Source organism: Mobula hypostoma, chromosome 5 (assembly GCF_963921235.1).
Source record: "Mobula hypostoma chromosome 5, sMobHyp1.1, whole genome shotgun sequence".
NCBI lineage: Eukaryota > Metazoa > Chordata > Chondrichthyes > Myliobatiformes > Myliobatidae > Mobula > Mobula hypostoma.
The window spans coordinates 12,966,739-12,983,788 of NC_086101.1; the positions used below are offsets into that span (position 1 = coordinate 12,966,739).

Genomic DNA, 17,050 nt, shown 5'->3' on the forward strand with positions numbered 1-17,050 from the left:
TTGAGGAGATGGACACAGAATAAAGGGAAGGGTGAGGGTTCCAGAGGGAGGTGATAGACCGGTGGGGAGAAGAGAAGGGGTGGCAGTGGAACCAGAATGGGGAATGTAAAAAGAGAGGGGGAAGGGGATGAGTTACTGGAAATTGGAAAAATAAATGTTCATGTCATCAGGTTGAAGCAACCGAGACGGAATATCAGGTGTTTCTCCTCCGACTTGAATGTGTTCGCATCGTAGCAGTACAGGAAGCCGTTGACCCACATATGGGAATGGGAGGTGGAATTGAAATGGGTGGCCAGCGGGAAATGCCGCCTCTGGTGGTGAAGGATGATGTTAAACCTGATTCTGTTCCAGCTGAGTTACAGCACAGTACTGTATTTTCTGTTCCGGCTTTTCCTGCAGTACCGGCTACCAACAGCAGGTGGCGGTCCTCGCCGTGAAGCTGATCTTTGGGCCGCACGCTATCTCCATCGTCTGGTTGAAAGCGGTACTGCCTTGAACTGAACTTCCAAACATTTCTCAGTTGGACTGGAGGAGTCCTGAATTCAGAGCATTAACAACAGATAGCCGAGGTTGAGGGTCACACAGAAGTGTAGCCCTTTCCTCTCTCACCCCCTCCATATTATCCTCAACCTCAGAGCTTTCCAATCACTCACTCACTCTCGAGCCCTGTGAACCAAAATGCCCCCCACTGGGGAGTGAGGCGTCAAAGGTATTCACAGTGTGGGTTTCTTTCTGCCCCTCCTTCAATCAGTGTTCCAGAGCCTCATTCAGTCCATCCGTCACTCAGGGGAGACGTGTCACCTGAGCAAGGATTGTGTGACACATTTGAGTGGGAAGGAGAGGCTAATGCAGGGGCCACAGGAAGGTACCATGTAGCGAACAAGTGCAGCAAAGGGCCAGTATTGGAGGCATGAGATCTGGGAAAGGGCGCACAGAAGGTAAGGGGCAGGGGAATTCCAGAAGTAGATGATCAGAGGGATTTTAATTTTATTTATTAAGATAACATAAAATCGGACCTACTGGCCCTTTGCACCATGCTGCCCTGCAATCCCCCAACTTAATCCTCATCTAAACATGGGACAATTTGCAATGTCCTCTTAACTTGCCAACCGGTACGTCTTTGGTCAGTAGGAGGAAACCTGAGGTCTTATCGGGGAGAAGGCAGAAGATTGGAGCTGAGAAGGAAAATGGATCAGCCATGATTAAATTGTAGAGCAGACTTGATGGGCCAAATGGTCTAATTCTGCTCCTATATCTTCGGGTCTTGTAGTCACTCAGTGGAAACCGACGCAGACATGGAGGTACCATACAAATTCCTTGCATGCAGCAGCAGGAATTGAACCTGGGTCGTGTAAAGTGTTGTGCTAACCAGTACACTACCATGGCACCCTGGACCAAGGTTGAGGGAGGATCAGGTGTAAGTGAAGACAAGGCTTGTATAAAGATAAATGTCTGAGTTTGCATGGTGTGTGTGTGTGTGTGTGTGTGTGTGTGTGTGTGTCTGTGTCTGTGTCTGTGTCTGTGTCCGTGTGCGTGTGTGTGTATGTGTGTGTGTGTGAGAGAGATACAGACAGGAAGTCTGAGACTTTGTGGCTTTCCAGGTAAATGCAGATTCAGTACTGGTCCATTTTTTCCCATAATTATTTTAAAACTGATTGAAAGATGCTCACTGGAACAAAGTACTTTCCCACTGACATGCTAACCACTTTCCCAGGCACACTTATTGTGAGGTGATCAAGTGTACAAACTTCTCTTGTCGAACTGTCTGCATATATTTTGTCAAAAAAATTCAGGAACACATTTTACAAATTCTGCCTTTCAAATCACTCAGCACGATGACTATACCAGTTAATCCTAAGATTGTTGAAATCACCCCTCATTGCAATTTTAATTTTCCAACAGGTATCTGCAATCTCCCCGCATTTGGGCTCACATAATTCCCACTGAGTGTTGGGGTCCTGTTATTAAACAATAATAACTGATTATCCTCCTGTTATTTATAACTTCAATCAATATAGTCTCACCGGATGCACTCTCAGGCACTGTGGTGAAAATTGTTCCGATGTTCGCCAACGTAGCCAAATTGCACATTCCCGCAGGAATATTCCTCTAAACTCTTCGGTGCTGTTCTCCTGAACTGACATTGTGACTCCCCATCCTCTCTGGCCTCCATTTCTATCGCACCTCTCGCACCTGTACTCCACAACGCTGAGCTGCCAGTCCTGACAATCCATTGAAATTGTTTTGGGAACAGTTATCCTGTCATAATCCTGTGTTCCACATTCCCAGATGAAGACTTTGTGTTCGTCCGTCCTCGACGTCGATGAGGACGTTGACACCATTATGATGGTGTTGAGACTAGCGTGTGATTTGGATTTAAGTGAGGGAGAGTTGCGCAGCGTCAGCCTCACTCTCTCTTCCCAATTCCCATCTGGATCCAGTGGCAAGACAGAGTCTAGACGGCTGGAGATGGGACTAGGCGCAGTGGATGACCAGGATGTCTCCTGTGTCTTGTCCTGCTCTACATGTTCCACGATGCTTGCAGAGACCGCCTTCTTGACCGTTGGACCTTCCATTGGTGTCATAGAAACATAGAAACATAGAAAATAGGTGCAGGAGTAGGCCATTCGGCCCTTCGAGCCTGCACCGCCATTTATTATGATCATGGCTGATCATCCAACTCAGAACCCAGCCTTCCCTCCATACCCACTGACCCCTGTAGCCACAAGGGCCATATCTAACTCCCTCTTAAATATAGCCAATGAACTGGCCTCAACTGTTTCCTGTGGCAGAGAATTCCACCGATTCACCACTCTCTGTGTGAAGAAGTTTTTCCTAATCTCGGTCCTAAAAGGCTTCCCCTCTATCCTCAAACTGTGACCCCTCGTTCTGGACTTCCCCAACATCGGGAACAATCTTCCTGCGTCTAGCCTGTCCCATCCCTTTAGGATTTTATACGTTTCAATCAGATCCCCCCTCAATCTTCTAAATTCCAACGAGTACAAGCCCAGTTCATCCAGTCTTTCTTCATATGAAAGACCTGCCATCCCAGGAATCAATCTGGTGAACCTTCTTTGTACTCCCTCTATGGCAAAGATGTCTTTCCTCAGATTAGGGGACCAAAACTGCACACAATACTCCAGGTGTGGTCTCACCAAGGCCTTGTACAACTGCAGTAGTACCTCCCTGCTCCTGTACTCGAATCCTCTCGCTATAAATGCCAGCATACCGTTCGCCTTTTTCACCGCCTGCTGTACCTGCATGCCCACTTTCAATGACTGGTGTATAATGACACCCAGGTCTCGTTGCACCTCCCCTTTTCCTAATCGGCCACCATTCAGATAATAATCTGTTTTCCTATTTTTGCCACCAAAGTGGATAACTTCACATTTATCCACATTAAATTGCATCTGCCATGAGTTTGCCCACTCACCCAACCTATCCAAGTCACCCTGCATCCTCTTAGCATCCTCCTCACTGCCAACACTGCCACCCAGCTTTGTGTCATCCGCAAACTTGGAGATGCTGCATTTAATTCCCTCATCCAAGTCATTAATATATATTGTAAACAACTGGGGTCCCAGCACTGAGCCTTGCGGTACCCCACTAGTGTCGTCCACTCAATCCACCGGAGTCTGTCTTCACATGCTGGGATAGACAACTCCCTATCCCAGATGAAGACAGAGATGCGCTGGAGTCTGAGAGTCAGAGAGGCAAAACAAAATCCACACTGGGAGGAGTGTGTGAAGATCTTTGACCCCTCACTCCCTGGTGGAGGCTATTTGGCAAATGGAGTCAGGGTCACAGGGCTGGACAGTGAGTGAGTGGAAACGACTGGAGCTAAGGAGCGCATGGAGGTGGGGTGAGAGAGGATGCAGAGAGGAGCCTTTGTGCCTGAAATCACGGGAATTCAGAAGAATGCAGGGTGATCTCATTGAGACCTACCGAATGTTGAAAGGACTAAATAGGATGGATGTAGAGAAGGATGTTTCCTGTGCTGGGGATATCCAGAACTAGAGGGCACGGCCTCCAACTTGAGGGGTGACCTTTTAGAACAGAGGTAAAGAGGATATTCCTTAGCCAGAGAGTAGTGAATCTGTGGGTTTCTCTACGCAGACTGCGTGGAGGCCCAGTCCACGGGTATATTTTAGGTCGAAATTGATCATTTCTTGATGGGTCAGGACATCAAGGGATATGGTGAGAAGGCAGGTGTTTGGGGTTGAGTGGGATCCGGAGTCAGTATGAAGGAATGGTGGAGCAGACTCGATGGTTTGAATCGCCTAATTCTGCTCCTCTGTCTTACGGTCTTGTGGTCAATCTGTCACAAAACATTCTGCAGATGCTGGAAATCCCAAGAATCTCAAACAAAGTGCTGGAGGAACTCAGTGGGTCAGGCAGCATTAAATGAAAGGAATAAACAGTCAATATTTTGCGCCATGAACCTTCATCGGGACTCGAAAGAAAGCAGCAGAAGCCAAAATTAGATGGGGTAGGGTAAGGATCGGTGAGGCGGGGGAGGGAGCATGAAGGGGGAAGCTGGGAGGTGACAGGTGGGAAAGGTGAAGAGCTGAAGAGAATCTGATGTTGAGGAGATGGGCCCAGAATAAAGGGAAGGATGAGGGTTCCAGAGGGAGGTGATAGACCGGTGGGGAGAAGAGACGGGGTGGCAGTGGAACCAGAATGGAGAATGCAAGAAGAGAGGGGGAATAGGGAGAAATTACTAGAAATGGGAAAAATCGATGTTCATGTCTTCAGGTTGGAGCTACCCAGACGGCGTATTAGGTGTTTCTCCTCCTGCCTGAGTGTGTGCTTATCGTAGCAGTAGAGAAAGCAATGGACCGGCATGTCGGAATGGGAGAAAAAGACAGGAATACTGGAATACTAACCCTCATAAATACAATTTAACATAATTGTTAAGGTATCGATTTACACACACACACACACAGACTGCAGCAGTTGAAGTCGCTCATTTCGATCTTCTCAAGGGCAGTAAATGTTGGTCCTGCTGCCAATACGTGTCCCAGCAGAGTTGCGACCTTTTTTCGGCTCCTCCTGCAGTACCGGTTCCCAGCAGCAGGTGGCGATCCTTGTCGTCAGTCTGATCTTTGGGCCAGGATCGTCTCACCCGCTCGGGTGGGAAGGAGAGCCCAATGCAGGGGTCACAGGAAGGTACCACGTCGCAAAAGGTGCAGCAAAGGGAGGGGTGGGCAAGTGTTGGAGGCATGAGGTCTGAGGAAGGGTGCACAAAAGGTAAAGGGCAGGGGAAATCCCGAGGTGGAGAACAAGAGGGATCAAAGTTGAGGGAGGTTCAGATGAAACTGGGTGTTAGTGGAAGTGAAGACGAGGCTGTGGATAAAGGTAAATGTCTGAGCTCAGTTTGTGAGTGTGGGAGCCTGAGACATCTTCTCTGCTTTCCAGGTAGATGCAGGCTCAGCACTGGTCCGATTTCCCCATAATTATTTCAAAACAAATAGAAAGATGTTCACTGGCACAAACTGACACATTAACCACTTTCCCAGCCTCACTTACCGGGAGGCGGTCAAGTGGAATCCCGTCTCTAGTCAAACTGTCTGCATATATCCTGTCAAAACATTCAGCAACTTATTTCACAAATTGCGCCCTGTCAAATCCCTCAGCACTATGTCCGTCCCCGTCAATATTAAGATCGTTGAAATCACCTTTATCGCAATTTTAATATTCCAACAGTAATCTGTAATCTCCGTTCAACTGGGCTCTCACAATTCTCACTGACTGTTGGGTTCCTATCAAATCCCAACAAAGTGATGATCCTTCTCTCATTTATAACTTCAACCAATATCGTCTCATTGAATGCAGTCCCATGTTTATCGCATGAAGTACTGCAGTGAAAATTGTTCCAGTGTGTGCCTCTCTATTACTTTCAATTTCTACCAGTTTACCCTCACTACATATTCCCCCCAGGAATATCCCTCTAAACTCTGCAGAAATGCTCACCCTAAACAACATCATGTCTCCCCTACTCTCTTCCCTCCATTTCTATCACACCTGTAGCAGCTGTACTCCAGATACCAAACCGCCAGTGCTGACTATCCATTAAAATTGTTTTACTAACAATTATACTGTTAGAATCTGGTGTCGCACAGTCCCAGATAGAGAGAACAAGGCACTGAAATTCTGAGAATCAGAGGGACAGAAAGAAATCCACACATCTGTAAAGACCTTTGACTCTTCACTCCTTTGTGGGAGCCTTTTGGCAAATGGAATCAAGTTTACAGGGCTGGAGAGTGAGTGAGTGGAAAAGACTGAGGTTGAGGACTGCATGGAGGTGGGGGAAGAAAGGATGCAGTGAGAAGGGGGGTGCCAGGACTCAAAGTGGGGAGTGTGAATGAGGGTCTGTGTGGGGAATGCAGGAGGAAGATGCAGGATGTGGAGTTGTAAAAGGAATTGTGGAAATGGCAACATAAAGGGAAGTTATGTTGATGTTACTTAAATAGGAGAGCAGTTGTGAGGGGCTGAATGGCCTCCTCTTCTATTCCTAATGTTCTTCAGAGCAGTGGACAGACTGAAATGAGGGAGGATAGAAAGGGCGTGGGTATCCATACAGGTAAAGAGCAGGAGGTGAAAAAGTAGTGAAACACAATTTTTGAGAAACTGTGATTCAAATAATTTCAACTGCATGCAAACAATCTTCAGAATAAAAAGGTCGATCCGATGGCATCATGACATTGTGAGATGTTGGATACACTGGGATTACTCAAACATGGATTCAGGAAAACTACCTGGTTTTAACTCTGTGCAGCCCTGCTCTGATGTGAGGAACCCTCTTTCTCGCTATCAGAACAGAAAACATGTTTGAATTGTGACATGTTGATGACACAAAGGTTGGGGGTGTTGTGGATAGTGTGGAGGGCTGTCAGAAGTAACAACGGGACATTGATAGGATGCAAAAGTGGACTGAGAACCCAGATAGTGAAAGGTGGTTGATATTGGTAGGTCAAGTATGATGGCAGAATATAGCATTTATGGTAAGACTCTTGGCAGCGTGGAGGATCAGAGGGACCTTGGGGTCTGAGTCCATAGGACTCTCAAAGCAGCTGCGCAGGTTGACTCTGTGGTTAAGAAGGCGTACGGTGTATTGGCCTTCATCAATCGTGGGATTGAGTTTAAGAGCTGAGAGGTAATGTTGCAGCTATATATGACCCTGGTCAGACCCCACTTGGAGTACTGTGCTCAATTCTGGTCACCTCACTGCAGGAAGGACGTGGAAACCATAGAAAGGGTGCAGAGGGTATTTACAAGGATGTTGCTTGGATTGGGGAGCATGCTTTATGAGACTTGTAAAATTGCCATCCCCTTCTCTCAATTGCTCTGTCTCCATCTCACCTGCTCTCAGGATGAGGCTTTTCATTCCAGAACTAGGGAGACATCGTCCTTCTTCAAAGAAAGGGCCTTCCCTTCCTCCATCATCAATGCTGCCCGCAGCCTCATCTCTTCCATTTTGTGCATGCTTGCCCTCATCCCATCCTCCTGCCACCCCACCAGGGACAGGGCTCTTCTTGTCCTCACAGACCACCCCGCCAGGCTCTGTGTCCAGCACATAATTACATAATTCTCCATAACATCAGCCATCTTCAATGGGATCCCATCACCAAGCACACCTTTCCCTCCCACTCTCCATGGGGATCACTCCCTTGTCCGCTTGTCCCTCCCCACTGATCTCCCTCCTGGCACTGATCCTTGCAAGTGGAACAAGTGCTACACCTCCTCCCTCACTACTATTCTGGGCCTTAAACAGTCCTTCCAGGTGAGGCAATACTTCACCTGTGAGTCTGTTGGGGTCATCTACTGTATCTGGTGTTCTTGGTGTGGCCTCCTGTATGTTGGCGAGACCAGACATAGATTGCCAGTCTGCCTTGTCAAGCACCTTAGCCCCATCTAATGGAAAAAACCGGATCTCCTGGTGGCCATCCACCTTAAATTCTACTTCACATTCCCATTCCAACATGTCAGTCCCATGACTTCCTCTCCAACCGCAATGAGACCATAGTCAGGTTCGAGGAACAACACCCGATATTTCATCTGGGTAGCCCCCAAGCTGACGGCATGAACATTGATTTCTGGAACTTCTGGTAATGTCCGCAACCTCACCATTCCCCATTCCCATTTCACACGCTCACCTTATTTCCTTTCCTATCGCCTCCCTCTGGTGCTCCTCCACCTTCCCTTTCTTCCATGGCCTTCTGTCCTCTCCCATCAGATTGCCCCCTTCTCCAGCCCTTTATCTCCATAAAGACATCAGGACCAGGTCAAAATTGCAGGAGTCGTAGCAGAGAAATTTACTTCACACTTAGCCACAGGTGAGGGGCCGGACGACTGCAGGGTGGCTCACGGGCATAACTTGAGAAGGGCTGGAAGGACAATCCAGGGAACTCCAGGCTGCTGAGCCTCACATCTGTGATGGGAAAATTTCTGACAGACAGGATCAAAGTGAGTTTGACCAGAAAACCATAGAATATAGGAGCAGAATTACACCATTCGGCCCATCAAGTCTTCGTGGTCAATCCATCATGGCTGACTTATTTACCCTCTCAATCCTATTCTCCTGCCTCCTCCCGACAATTTGATGCCCTTACTAATCAAGAACCCATCAACCTCAACTTTAAATATACTCAATGACTTGGCCCCCACATCTCTCTGTGACAATGAATTCCAGTTTCACAATCTTCTGGCTAAAGAAATTCCCCGTCACCGCTGTACAAAAGGGAGATATTTGTATTATGGGTCTGCGCCCCTTGGTACTAGACTCTCCCACTTATTGGAGACATCCTCTCCAAATCCACTCTCTGTAGGCCATCCAATATTTGATTGGTCACAATGAGAAAACTCCTTATTTTCCTAAACTCCAGCAAATGCAGGCACAGAACCATCAACTGCTTCTTCTAACTAACCCGTTCTTTACCAGGATCATTTTTCTGAACGACCTTTGGACCCTCTCCAATGTCACCACATCCCTTCTGATACAAGGAGCCAAAACTGCTCACAATACTCCAAATGGGGTCACACCAATGCCTTACCAAGGCTCAGCATTACATCTTTTCTTTTACATTCTTGTACCCTCAAAATTAATGCTGACACTGCATTTGCCTTCCCAACCACTGACTCAGCCTGCATGTTAAGCTTTGGATAATACTGCACTAGGATTCCCAAGTCTCTCTCCACCTTTGATTTCTGAATTTGCTGCATGTTTAATAGAAGCATAGAAAACCTACAGCCCAATACAGGCCCTTCGGCCCACAATGCTGTGCTGAACATGTATTTACTTTAGAAATTACCTGGGATTACCCATAGCACTCCATTTCTCTAAACTCCATATACCAATCCAGAAGTCTCTTACAAGATCCTATCGTACCCGCCTCCCGTCACCGGCAGTCTATTCCACGCACTCACCACTCTCTGCATAAAAAACTTACCTGACTTCTCCTCTGTACCTACTTGCAAGCACCTTAATTCCTTCGATACCTTTATTCCCTCTACCAACATGCAAGACCATGTACTTCCCACTACCAACCCCTCCAGCTATCTTTGTATTATCCACAAAACCAGCAATTCTGCCATCTATATTACTGAGAAACAAAATGAAAAGAAGCGATCACAACACCAACCCCTGCAGACACCACTCGTCATCGAAACCTGACCAGTAAAGGACCTCTTTATTCCCCCTCTTTATCTCCTGAGAGTCAGTCAATCTTCTATCTGTGCTAGTATCTTTCCTGTAATTCCATGGACTCTCATCTTGTTTAGCAGCCTCATGTGCGGCTCCTTGTCAAACGCCTTCTGAACATCCAAGTAAACAACATCTATTGACTCTTCTTTGTCAATCCTTCCTGTTATTTCCTCAAAGAATGCAACAGATTGGTCAGGCAAGATTTCTCCCAAAGGAAACCACGCTGATTTCAAGCTATCATGTGTCTTCAATTACTCTGGAACCTCATCCATAATAACAGACTCTAGCCAACCAGTGAAGTCAGAAGAAATCACCTATAATTTCCTGTCTTTTGCCTCCCACCCTTCTTAAAGAGTGGAGTGACATTTGCAATTTTCTAGTCCCCCAAAAGCACGAGTGAAAATTGAAAGATCAGCACTAATGTCTCCACAATCACTTCATCTACTTCTTTAAGAACCTCTGGGTCTCACTCATCTGGTCCAGGTGACTTGTCTACTTTTAGATCTTTCTGTTTTCCACAGTCCTTCTCCATAGTGATAGTGACAACACTCACTTCTGTGCCCTGACACTCTCAAAATCCTGGCATACTGCTGGTGTCTTCCACAATGAAGACTGATACAATGTACTTAATGTCTTTGTCCAACATTTCCAATGTAAGTTTCTAGTGCTTTGATATTCACTCTCTGTGGTAAACCATATATATATGTTGTAACTGGGTTAACTGTCTGGACACGCCCCTCTGCTGACTGCCCCTGTGGCTCCTCCCACAGAGTCCTGTATAAAGGTGTTCGCCTTGTCCCTCTCCCTCAGTCTGGGGCAGACACTCACCGTGGAGGTCATATTGTACAGCGAATAAAAGCCTTTCAGTATTTTACGAAACCTCAGTCTTTTGGAGTTATTGAAGGTGCTTCACTCTCACCCCTCCTTTACTCTTAAATATCTGATAAAACTTTTGATATCCTCCTTTATATTATTAACCAGTTCATCTTTAGTTACCTTCTGTTAGTTTTTAAAAGCTTCCCAATCCCCTAGCTTCGAACAGAGGACTTGTTCCCTTCCTATTTATCACTTCCACACACACTGACTCACCACGTTCTCCACTGAGTCATTCAGCCCGGGAACTGCTGCTGGAAGATCATCAACTCAGTGAGAGAGGCTCTTTGTTCTGCCCGAAACCTGTTGGTCTCCCAGCACAGCCAGATGTCGCGAAGGGAATGCTGTCGACAGGCACAGTCCAGGCTGCAGGAGGACGTGCTGAGGGACACAGTGGATATCAGTGCAGCCAGTGCAAAGTCTCTGGGGAGGAGGCCCACATTTGAGGCTCGTTCTGCTACCACACATGGAGGGCCTGGGTCAGGTGGGGAAGCCCCACGAACACTGAAATTTGCAACATCCCCGAGGCGATCTGAATGACAATGGTTCAAACAGTGTCAACACTGCTGAATATATTGACCATATGACATAAAGAATGTTAAATATCATTTGAAGTGTTTAAATCTCTTGCAGATATTTTATTATAAATAAAGTTTAATTTCTTAAAACATAAGTTTACCTTTGCAGCACACACAAAATGCTGGAGGAATGCAGCAGTCTCAGGCAGCATCTAAGGAAAAGAGTACAGTCAACGTATTGGCCAAGACCCTTCATCAAGACCAGAGAGAAACAGATGAGGAGTCAGGGTTAAAAGTTGGGGGAGGGAGGGAGAAACACAAGGTGATAGGTAAAACCGGGAAGGAGGGAGTGGTGAAGTAAAGAGCTGGGAATTTGATTGGTGAAAGAGATACCGGGCTGGAGAAGGGGAAATCCAAAAGGAGAGGACAGAAGGCCATAGAAAAATGGAAAGGGGGAAGAGCATTAGGGGAAGGTGATGGGCAGGCAAGGAGATAAAGTAAGAGAGGGAAAAGGGAATGGGGAATGGTGAAGAAGGGCATGAGAAATCAATGTTCATGCCATCAGGTTGGAGGATACCCAAGTAGAATATAAGGTGTTGCTCTTCCAACCTGCGTGTGGCCTCATCGCGACAGAAGAGAAGGCCATAGATTGACATGTCAGAATGGGAAGGGAAGGGCAAATAAAATGGGTGGCCACTGGGAGATCATGCTTTTTCTGCAAATGGGGCATAGGTGCTAAGCGAAGCAGTCTCCCAATCTACGCCGGGTCTTACCGATGTACAAGAGGCCACACCAGGAGTCACAGGTAAAGTGTCGCCTCACCTGGAAGGACTGTTTGGGGCCCTGAACGGTAGTGCGGGAGGAGGTGTAGCACATGTTCCATTTGCCAGGAGGGAGATCAGTGGAGAGGGGTGAATAGATAAGGCAGTCGTGTAGGGGGAAAAACCTGTGGAAAGCAGAAAGTGAGGGGGAGGGCAAGATGTGCTTTGCAGTGGGATGGTGGAAGTTATGGAGAATTATGTGCTGGATGTAGGAGCTGGTGGGGTGGTAGGTGACGATAAGAGGAACCTTATCTCTGGTGGGGTGGCAGGAGGATGGGGTGAGAGCAGATATGCGCAAAATGGAAGAGATGCAGTTGAGGGCAGCTTTGATAGTGGAGGAAGGGATGCCCCTTTCATTGAAGGACATCTCCTTAATTCTGGAATGAAAAGCCTCATCCTGTGAGTAGATGCGGTGGAGATAAAGGAACTGAGAGAAGGGATGGCATTTTTACAAGTAACAGGGTGGGAAGGGGTACAGTCCAGGTAGCTGTGAGAGTCCGTGGGTTTGTAACAGGCATCAGTAAATAAGCTGTCACCAGAGATAGAGACAGTGAGGTCGAGAAAGGGGAGGGAGGTGTTGGAAATGGACCAGGTAAAGTTGAGGGCAGGGTGGATGTTGGAGACAAAGTTGATGAAGTCGAAGAGCTCAGAGTTGGTGCAGGAAGCAACACCTCTGCAGTCATCAACGTAGCATAGGAAAAGTGGGGGACAGACACCAGTAACATAAACTGTTCCATGTAGCTGATAAATGGCAGACATAGCTGGGATCCTGGTGAGTGCCCATGGCTACCCCTTTAGTTTGAAGGAAATAGGAGCAAAAGGAGACATTACTGAGAGTGAGGACAAGTTCTGCCAGATAGAGGAGAGTGGTGGTGGAGAACTGGGTGGTTTGGTGTCCAGAAAGAAATGGAGAGCTTTGAGGTCTTCCTGGTGGGGTATGCAGGTGTATAGGTACAGGACAACCAAAGTGAAAATCAGATGATTGGGGCCAGGGAACGTGAAATCATTGAAAAGATCCAGAGTGTGTGAAGTGCCACTGTTGTAGGTAGGAAGGGACTGGACCAGGAGGGATAAAACAGAGTCGAAGTATGCCGATGTGAGTTCAGTGGGGCAGGAACAAGCTGAAACAATGGGTCTACCTGGACAGGCAGGTTTGTGGATCTTGGATAAGAAGTAGAAAGGGGAGGTGCGGGAACTATGAGGTTGGAGGCAGTGGATGGGAGATCCCCAGAGCTTATAAAGTCGGTGATGGTGTGGGAGGCAGTGGCCTGGTGCTCCTTAGTGAGGTCCTGTTCGAGGGGTAAGTAAGTAGGTGTCTGAGAATTGTCGCTGGGTCTGAACGGTAGAGGTCAGTACGCCAGACTACTACAGCACCCCACTTATCTGCGGGTTTGAGGGTGAGGTGAGGATTAGTGCTGAGGGAGTGGAGAGCAGAGCGTTCGGAAGGAGTGAGGTTGGAATTGGAGAAAGGAGTGGTGAAGTGGTGATGGTTGATGTCCCATCGGCAGTTGGCAATGTAAAGATCCAGAGAAGGCAGAAGACCCGAGCGGGGTGACCAGGGAGAGGAGGAGGGTTGAAGACCGGAGAAGAGGTCATCGGTGCTTGTCCTCCCTCGCCCTTCAGTCTGTCGGATTGCACAGGAGAGAGGTGAGAGCACCAGCGACCCATCAGCAGCCGCTGAGGCGCAGCTCCGGTCTCCCTGCAGCAGGAGACGGATTTCGGAGGCAGCTGCAGGCAACAGGCCCCAATCCCCGGCGGGGAAAGGCCGGGCACCCTCCGTATAGCTGGAACTTCTCACGGAATCTCCTCACCTCCACAACGGAAAAGATTCGCAGCCCCGGTCGGTGTCGCAGCGGTTGCCCAAGATGCAGCTGCCGATTTGCGGCCTGTCCCCGGATCGGACCCACTCGCTCCCGGTGGCAATGGACGGCCCACTGGGCGGGGCTCACTCCTCGGCCGATGAGAGCCGGTCCTGCTGATTGACGGACCGCCTCCGTGAGCTGCAGATTTCAGTCCAAGGGAAGCGCCGAGTTTGTTCTCAGAGTCACAGGAAGCTCCTATCAGTAATTTTGTTTATCGCCTGTGCCTATGAACTTTGCGTTAATGGACTCGGACACAGTTCCTCCAGACCAACACCACTGACCACAAGTCAGCAGGAAGGACTCGATGTACACGGTACAACACACACAAAATGCTGGAGGAACTCAGCAGGCCAGGCAGCATCTATGGAAAAAAGTACAGACGACATTTCGGGCAGAGACCCTTCGGCAGGTCTGGAGGGAAAAAGCTGAGGGGTAGATTTAAAAAGTGGGGGAAGGGAGAGAAAAACACACGGTGATGGGTGAAACCTGAAGGGGAGGAATGAAGTAAAGAGCTGGGAAGTTGATCGGTGAAAGAGAAATAAGACTGGAGAAGGGGGAGTCTGACAGAAGAGGACAGAAGGCCACGGAAGAAAGAAAAGGGGGAGGAGCAGCAGAGGGAGGCGATGGGCGGCCAAGGAGATCAGGTGGGAGAGGGAAAAGGGGGATGGGGAATGGTGAAGGAGAGGGGTTGGGGGCATTACCGGAAGTTCGAGAAATCGATGTTGATGTCATCCGACTGGAGGCTACCCAGGAAGAATATAAGGTGTTGTTCCTCCAACCTAATCGTAGACTCATCATAACAGTGGAGGAGGCCCTGGTAATGCCCCCCACATGTCCTTCACCATCCCATCCCCTTTTCCCAGTGGTGGGCAAGTTGTTGGAGAAGATCCTGAGAGGCAGGATTTATGAACATTTGGAGAGATATGATCTGATCAGGGATAGTCTGCCTGGTTTTGTCAAGGGCAGGTCATGCCTTACGAACCTGATTGAATTCTTTGGGTTGTAACAAAACACAGTGATGAAGTTGGAGCAGTGGATGTAGTGTATATGGATTTCAGTCAGGCATTCGATAAGGTTCCTCATGCAAAGCTCATTCAGAAAGTAATGAGGCATGGGATCCAAGGAGACCTTGCTTTGTGGATCATGAATTGGCTTGACCACAGAAGGCAAGGATTGATTGTGGATAGTTCATATTCTGCATGGAGGACGGAGCCCAGTGGTGTTCTGCAGGGATCTGTTCTTGGACCCTTCTCTTCGTGAATTTTATAAATGACCTGGATGAGGAAGTAGAAGGGTGGTTTAGTTAGTTTGGTGATGACACAAAAGTTGGGGATGTTGTGAATAGTCTGGAAGGTTGTCAGAGGTTACAGCGGGACAGTGATAGATGCAGAACTGGGCTGAGAAGCAGCAGATGGAGTTCAACTCAGATAAGAGTGAAGTGGTTCATTTCTGTATGTCAAATTTGAAGACAGAATATAATATTAATGGTAAGACTCTTGGCAGTGTGGAGGATCAGAGAGATCTTGGGGTCTGTGTCGATAGGACACTCAAAGCTGCTGCGCAGGTTGACAGTGTGGTTAAGAAGGTTCATCAACTGTGGGATTGAGTTCAAGAGCTGTGAGGTAATGTTACAGCTGTATCAGACCTTGGTCAGACCCCACTTAGAATACTGTGGTCAGTTCTGGTCATCTCATTACAGGAAGGATGTGGATAATATAGAGAGAGCACAGAGGAGATTTACAAGGATGTTGTCTGGATTGGAGAGTGTGTCTCATGAGAATAGGTTGAGTGAATTTAGCCTTTTCTCCTTGGAGTGACGGAGGATGAAAGGTTACCTGATAGAGCTGTATAAGATGATGAGGGGAATTGGTCATGTGGATAGTCAAAGGCTTTTCCCAGGGTTGAACTGGCTAACACGAGGGAGGGGGGCATAGTTTTAAGGTGCTTGGAAGTAGGTACAAGGGGATGTCAGGGGTAAGTTTTTCACACAGAGAGTGGTGGGTGCGTGGAATGCATTGCCAGTGAAGGTGGTAGAGCCAGGTACAATAAGGTCTTTTAAAAATCATAGTCATACTTTATTGATCCTGGGGGAAATTGGCTTTTATTACAGTTGCACCATAAATAATAACTAGTAATAGAACCATAGATAGTTAAATAGTAACATGTAAATTATGCCAGTAAATTATAAAATAAGTCCAGGACCAGCCTATTGGCTCAGGGTGTCTGACCCTCCAAGGGAGGAGTTGTAAAGTTTGATGGCCGCAGGCAGGAATGACTTCCTATGACGCTCTGTGTTGCATCTTGGAGGAATGAGTCTCTGGCTGAATGTACTCCGGTGCTCACCCAGTACATTATGTAGTGGATGGGAGACTTTTTTCAAGATGGCATGCAACTTAGTCAGCATCCTCCTTTCAGACACCACCGTGAGAGAGTCCAGTTCCATCCCCACAACATCACTGGCCTTACGGATGAGTTTGTTGATTCTGTTGGTGTCTGCTGCCCTCAGCCTGCTGCCCCAGCACACAACAGCAAACATGATAGCAGTGGTACATGGAGGTTAGGAAAATAGAGTGCTATGCCGTAGGGAAATTCTAGGCAGCTTCTAGAGTATGTTACATGGCTGGCACTACATTGTGGGCCGAAGGGCCTGTAATGTGCTGTAGATTTTCTATGTTCTATGTTCCATACTGGATGAACTCAGCAGGTCAGACTGCATCTATGGAAATGACATTTCGGGCCGAGATCCTGCTTGAGAACTGGAAAGGAAGGGGGACGTCCCTAGAATAAAATCGGCGGGGGGTTGGGTGGAAACGGAAAGGAAGATAGCTGGAAAGTGATAGGTGAAGCCAGGTAGGTTCGAAAGATAAAGGGTTGGAAAAGAAGGAATCTGATAAGAGAGCAGAGTGGACCAAAGGAGGAGGGGATGCAGGGGGAGATGATAGTCAGTTAGGCGAAGGTAAGAGGCCAGCGTGGGGAATAGATGGAGAGGTGAGGGGGAAGGAAATTTTTTCTGGAAGCAGAAATAAAATTCGTGTTTAAGGTTCAAGGCTACCCAGTCATAAAATACAGTGTTTTTCCTTTGCACAAGAGAAGGCCATGGACTGAGAGGCTGGATTGAGAATGAGAATTGGAATTAAAATGTTTGGCCCCCAGGAAGTTCCATCTTTGGCAGATGGAGCAGAGGTGTTTGACAAAATAGTCCCCAGTTTATAAAAGGTCACACCAATGCAGAGGAGGCTGCATTGCGAGCAGCAGACCAAATAAATGACCCCA

The 17,050-nt window shown here is 47.7% G+C and overlaps 1 long non-coding RNA gene across 1 annotated transcript; it reads right to left on the reverse strand.

Annotated features, from left to right (window-relative positions):
- Positions 1–8,151: 8,151 nt before the first annotated feature.
- On the reverse strand, positions 8,152–14,346 carry LOC134346111 (uncharacterized). Its single transcript, XR_010017832.1, has 4 exons — positions 13,727–14,346; positions 11,256–11,306; positions 10,793–11,108; positions 8,152–8,448 (listed from the first exon to the last, which is right to left on the reverse strand). It is a non-coding gene; the product is annotated as an uncharacterized LOC134346111 (long non-coding RNA).
- Positions 14,347–17,050: the final 2,704 nt, after the last annotated feature.